The following is a 6,675-nucleotide window of genomic DNA, read 5'->3' on the forward strand; positions in this document are numbered from 1 at the left end:
CAAGATGAGCTGTAAGTCACAGCCTGTGAAAAGCACTACCACAGAGACTTGGTAGGACAGCTATTATGACACTGAAGGACATTCTGTTTCAGAAGAACAGAGTTGGGAAAAGGTGTTGAAGTCACCTTGTATGCCAAAGTTGCCTTGCTAAAGATGCTAAAGTCACCTTGTTCCCTGGTCAAGGAAGAAGAGGATAGCAGACAAGGATGCATTTGGGTGAACAAAAAAGGCAGAAGATACAGCATCAATATAATGGTGGGGGTTTATTATAGGCCACTACATCAGGAAGAAGAGGTGAATGAAGCACTCTTCAAGGAGGTGACAAAATTATCCAGAAGTTATGAGATAGCACTGATGGGAGACTTTGATTTTCCAGGAATCTACTGCTAAAACAATACAGCCAACCATTAAATGTCAAACCAGTTCCTAATCTGTGTGGAGGACAACTTTATGTTCCAGAATAGTGTTTCTCAACCTGTGGTATATGTACCACTGGGGGTATGCAAAACACAGGCAGGGGGTATGTGGGTGCTGTGTTTTGGTCTTTGCCTGCTCAAGCCAGAAGTTCTGGCTGCTGCCCCTCCCACCATTTCCAGTGTGCCAGGACTTTCACTTCCCAGCGTGAGTGTGCCAGGGGATAGGGAGGGAGGCCCCGCACAGGCTACTTTGCTGTGATGGAAAAAGTGGGACTTGCCTTGTGGCGGCTGTGAGAGAGTGCTTATGCTAAGCAAGGCCTAGCATTAAAAAAAATGCACTAAAACTCCCAGAACGCTTCAAGGAGGTTGAGGAGTCAGCGATTGACATTCTGGTAATCACTTTCTGACCCTTAGATGAAAATACTGAACTTCTAACCTTTAAACAATGATAAAAATAGCAGACATGCCGCTTACATTGTTAAGAATAGGAAACTGCATGGCTAAACCGCAATGACGAAAAAACAACTGCATATTATGTCAGTTTTGACATTTTAACCCTGCAAAACCCAGCAAAACATATAGATGAATAATGTATTTAGGTTATAGAAAATTAGCATAAGAAATATAAAGGTCATTAAGAATTAACATAAGAAGCGTAATGATTATAATACAAAGGTTATCACCTGATATTATAATATAGATAAGTTAACTAAATAACCAATAGAAGTAAGAATTAGAAATGCATATGTATAAGTGTTATCATATATAACTAATAGTAAAGTTATGTTAGATGCCTCACTTCCACCATGGGGACAGTTTTGTATCTTTTGCCTAAAAAAAGATAAGGGACTCCTTTTAAATGAGCTGTTGACCAGTTCTGAGACTACTGAATCAGGCAGCCGCACCTAGCCTCCGGGTTAGAGAGCAAGGGCTTGATTTGGGAACCTTGTGAACCAACAGACCTCCTTTAGTTTATGACTTTGTGAAACAATAAAAGTTTTAAATTGAACAGGTCTGAGCCTGTGCTTAATTCAGTCCTATATAATTCGGCATCGAGCTCCCACAGTGGCAAAACCGCAAATGTCACAGTGAGACTTCTGGTTTCACTTTTGCTACATTGATCGGCAGGGGGTACGTAAGGTACTAAAGGTTAAGAACCACTGCTCCAGAAGGTTGAGGATACAGCTAGGGGATTATCTGTCTTGGATCTTGTCCTGACTAATAGGCAAGAATTTGTGTAGGATGTAAAGATGATGAGAAATAGGCCTGTGCGAATAGGCAACTGTTCAATTTGGATTCGGCTGATTCAGATTTGGCCAATTAGATTCAGAAATTTGAATTGCACTTCTGATTCAATGTAGCCAAATTGATTCGGAGCCAATTCAGAGAGATTCGGAGATTCAACCATGGGGTATAATGGGGAATAAATGAAATATTTATAATTTTGTTTGTTTTTGGCCGACTTGGATGAAACTTGCAGGCATGGTAGCTGCTGCTGAGGGGATGAAGCCTGTGAAGTTCCAAGATGATAGGTGCAGGGGTTTCTGGGAAACTGCACCTCAAAGTCCTGAAAGTAAAACTCATGTCACGTGTGTGTTAAGCCAGTGGGGTGAAAACTTCAGGGATGGTAGCTCTTGCTGAGGCCACAAAGCCTGCCAAGTTTCAAGAAGATAGGTGCAGGGGTTTCTGGGAAACTGTACCTCAAACTGCTGACAAGCAAAACTCATGATATAGGTGACATTGTGTGTGGATTAAAGCACAGGGGGGTGAAAACTGCAGGCCTGCTAGGGCATGTTGCTGCCACAAATCCTGCCAACTGTCAAGCCACGATGGCTTATCTTACGTTTTTATGTTTATATGTTTATTATGAAAAAAACCTGAAATAGTTAGAAAAATATATCTTAAGAAACTTTCGGGTTGAAAAACCCTTTGTCAGGCTGAAGAAGTATGTGCAGTTGGTGTGTCTTGTGGTCCCGGATGGAAGGAATAATAAAGAAGCCAGAGGCTGGCATGCAACGCAGGCAAGAAAAGCCAGTCAGTGAAAATGGAAATGGAGGCGTCATGGGGTGAGGGACAGGTGTGGGGGAAGGGGGATGTAGCAGTACAGGTAAAAGTGCAGAGGAACCTGGGGAGTCAGATCTATCAAAGACAATAATATCCAACTGCCTGTGGGAGCACATTCCTCAACAGAAAAATACTCTGCCTCCAGTCTCTCAGGCCTGATCCTGAGAGGGAACAAATTACAAACCACTTTTCACAGCCAGGCCTATGAACTGCACTTCATCAGCCTCCTAGGTACAGCAACTCATGGACTCAATATAGACTAAACATTGGAAATCTGAGACACTGCAACCTGCCGAACATCTGACTCCCCAGGTACTGGTCCACTTTTACCTACGCTGCTACATCCCCCTTCCCCCTCCCCACTGCCTTTGATGCTGCTGGTGCTATTGGTATTAAGCCAGCTAAGTTATTCTGACCTGCTGTCATTTATAGTGGTGGACTGGATCGAGGCTGTAGGGGAGGAGGAGGCCTCACAGGGGCACACTGCTGTGTTGTGCCGAGTCCCCAGCGCCAGGAAGGGCGCACCTGAACATACACACAGTCCCACAGGCACCCAGAACCCAGACTCCCCCTGCACCTATTTCCTTGACAGCTGACAGGCTTTGTGGCTGCAGCAGGCCTGCAGTTTTCACCTCCCTGTGTCTGAACACACACACAGTGTCACCTGTGTCATGAGTTTTGTTTCTCAACAGTCTGAGGTGCAGTTTCCCAGAAACCCTGCACCTATCTCCTTGAAACCTGGCAGGCCTCAACAAGAGCCTCAACAAGAGCTACCATCCCTGTAGTTTTGACCCCACTGTGGCTTAACACACACGACATGAGTTTTGCTTTCAGAACTCTGAGGTGGAGTTTCCCACAAACCCCTGTGCCTATCACCTTGAAACATAGCAGGATTTATGCTTTCAGCAGCATCTATCACTCCTACAAGTTTCATCCAAATCAGCTAAAAAACAACAAAGTTATAGATAGGTCATTGATTCCCCATTATACCCTATGGCCAAATCGCCAAATCTTTTCTGAATTTGTAAGCTCTGAATCAATTCAGACAGCCTCAAGCTTCTAGCAATTCAATTCAGATTTGTATATTCAGCCTCTGAATCATCTCTGAATCCAAATTGTGATCCAAAACTGCACAGTCCTAATGGAAAATTTGGGTAAAAGTGATCATGATATGATAGAATTCCAGATCCTGAGGTGGGGAGAGCATGACATCAACAGAACCAAGTCACTAGATTTTAATTTGGTGCATTTCAGCTGACTCAGGCAGTTGATAGGCATGGTGCCACAGGAAAACAAAAGGATAAATGTGTGCAGGAGGGCTGGGAGCTTCTAGAGGGCACAGTATTGGAAGCCCCACAAGAAGCACAAGTAGAATGGCAAGAGACCAGTGTGACTGCTGCACAAGTTGCTTCTGGGATGCTGTAAATGCAAAAGGATAGCATGCAGGCAATGGAAAAATAGATCACCAAAGAAGCATACCAGAAAACAGCAATAACATGTAGGGACAAAATGAGGAATGTACCTAGGGAGGAAGTTTAAAGACAACCAGATGAGTTTCTATAAGTAGGTTGGCAAGAAAAGAAAGACTAAGGAAGCTGTGGGTCCATTGTTAAATAGCCAAGGTGAACTCTTAACAGAAGATGCAAAGAAAATAGAGCTACTCAACAGTTTTTTGCCATGGTCTTCACAGAAAAGTTAAGCTTCAAGAAAACACCTAATAATGATCCTTTGGATAAGGAAGGGGACAAGCTGAGGGATGAAATAACAAAAAAAAAATACATTCAGAGACCTTTTGATGAGTCTGAAAGGATTCAAGTCAACAGGACATGATGAACTTCATCTCAGGACACTGAAGGAACTGGTAGAGGTGATCTTGGAGTCCTTGGCAATAACATTTATGAAATGTTGGGAGTCAGGTGAGGTACCCAACAAATGGAAAAAAGGCCAATGCAGTGCCCCTCTTTAAAAAAGGGAAAAAAGGGAACTACAGACCAGTTAGCTTCACCTAAATACCTGGGAACGTACTAGAACATATCCTAAGAAAGTCATTTGAAAGCATCTGGTGGAAGAAAGGCTGATCACAAACAGCCAGCATGGATTTATGAAAAACAAATAACATCAAATCTCCTTTAATAGAGGAATGACTTGGGTGGGTGAAGGGAAAGCTGTGATTATAGCATATCTGGATTTCAGCAAAGATTTTGACAAGGTCCCTTTGCTGACAAGGACCTTCTCATAAACAATTTGGAGAAATGTGGACTAGACAAAACTAAGGTGGATAACCAACTGGCTTAATAGGAGGCTTCAAGTAGAGTCCCACAGGAATCTGTCCTGGGCCCAGTGCTGTTCAGCAGGTTTATTAATGATCTGGATTCTGGCATAGACATCTTGAGCAAATTTGCAGACAATACTAAACTGGTAAGGATTGTGAAGATGTTGGAGGATACGAGCACAATGCAGAAGAATCATGACAGATTGAAAAGTTAGGCTGGAGCTAACAGGATGAGAATAATCAAAAATACAAATACAAAATGGGAGATGTGTTGCCATCCAGTCAGCTTATGAAGAAGGATCTGGGAGTCTTGGTAGATCACAGATTCAGTATTAGTTTGCAATGTTATGCAGCTGCACAGAAGGCAGATGCAGTTTTGGGATGCATCAACGCCATTAGGTGCAAGACATGGGAGGTTTATAGTACCTCTCTACTTGGCACTGGTTAGACCCCATCTACAGTACTGTGTGCAGTCTTGGGCTCCATATTTTTTAAAGGACATGGAGAAGTTAGAGATGGTTCAGAGGCAAGCAATAAAAATAACAAAGAGCTTGGAAGACAAGTCATACAAATAGAAGTTGAAGGAAATAAGCTTGCAGAAAAGCTGCTTAGGAGGGGGCATGATAGCGGTCTTCATATACCTGAAGGGCTGCCATAAAGAAGAGGGGAAAACACTTTTTCTCCCTTGCTGCAGAGAGTACATGGGCTGCTGGCTTGAAGTTGCAGCAATGCAGGCTTAGAATGGATATGAGAAAAACTTCTTCATTATTAGAAGGGTATATTTCAGTGTACTCCCAGGGCTGGGAGCTTTGATAAGCTAACTGGCACTGCTGCTGTGGGAGCCCCAAAAAGCTGAGCAAGGCTCTCAACGCTGGGAGCATACTGACCAGATGTTCAGTCTAAGGCCAGATGGGAATCGGCTACAAAATTATTACATTTATTTTGTATAATAATTTTATGGCTTATTACCTGTTTTATCACACCATTAATTGCATGAACATGTGGCTGGGTTACTACTCAAAGATATGACTAACTTGTTCATCACATCTTAGTGTAATGTCTTCCAAGGACCTTAGGAATCCAAAAATGTGCGACACAGAAATTAGGCAAATAGCTACATACCTGTAATCTTTAACTTTTTAAAACGGACTTAATGTTTTACTAACACAACTACTGGTGATTTACTCTTTCTCTTTCCTAATATCTTTCTACTTTATTCTCATTGTCTTTTTTTTAAATGCAGAATCTCATTGTCTTGAGCAGAGTGATATCTTAAATCAAGTCAGAGGAGAAGTTAAGGATTATAAAAACCAAGTCAGACAATTCAGTGAATTAAGAGTAGTTATGTAGCTATTCCCTCTTCTTTGCTAACCTTAAATCTATTGTATTTTAACAGGCTTCCTTCCTCCTAACAATTTGCAAGTATCTCATGTCTGGCTGGTTATATTTAGCACTCTCACATTTTTGTTCTGCTGTCCTGAGAGTGTAAAACAATATTTTTGTAGTCCCAAGTCAGTGTTTGTTATTATTACCCTTATTGATGATAAACCCTTGTTACTATTACATCTCATTAAAAGGCCTGTTTTTTCAATATTTTATGCTGCAGTGGATGACAAGTTACCATTACACATTTTATTTTAGGGAGGTACATCCAGTCTTGGTTGAATAATGAATAATGAGGAGGGCCATAGTAAATTTTCATCAGCGTTCATCATCTGCCTACACTAAAAGTGACATATGGAAAGACTTGCAGCCATATGAATGTATCTCAAATTAATATCTAAGGTAAGGCAACCACCACACTGATACAGCCCAGTAGGTTGTTGGTTAGAAAATGTACACAGAACTGGGGAAGGGGTAGGGTAGATGTGCCCTGAGAGGCCATTCTAGAAACAGATGAACTTAGAAATAAAATTGTTTCTT

The sequence above is a fragment of the Crocodylus siamensis genome, chromosome 5 (genome assembly GCF_052110815.1).
Source record: "Crocodylus siamensis isolate JL-2025a chromosome 5, ASM5211081v1, whole genome shotgun sequence".
Classification (NCBI taxonomy): Eukaryota; Metazoa; Chordata; order Crocodylia; family Crocodylidae; genus Crocodylus; species Crocodylus siamensis.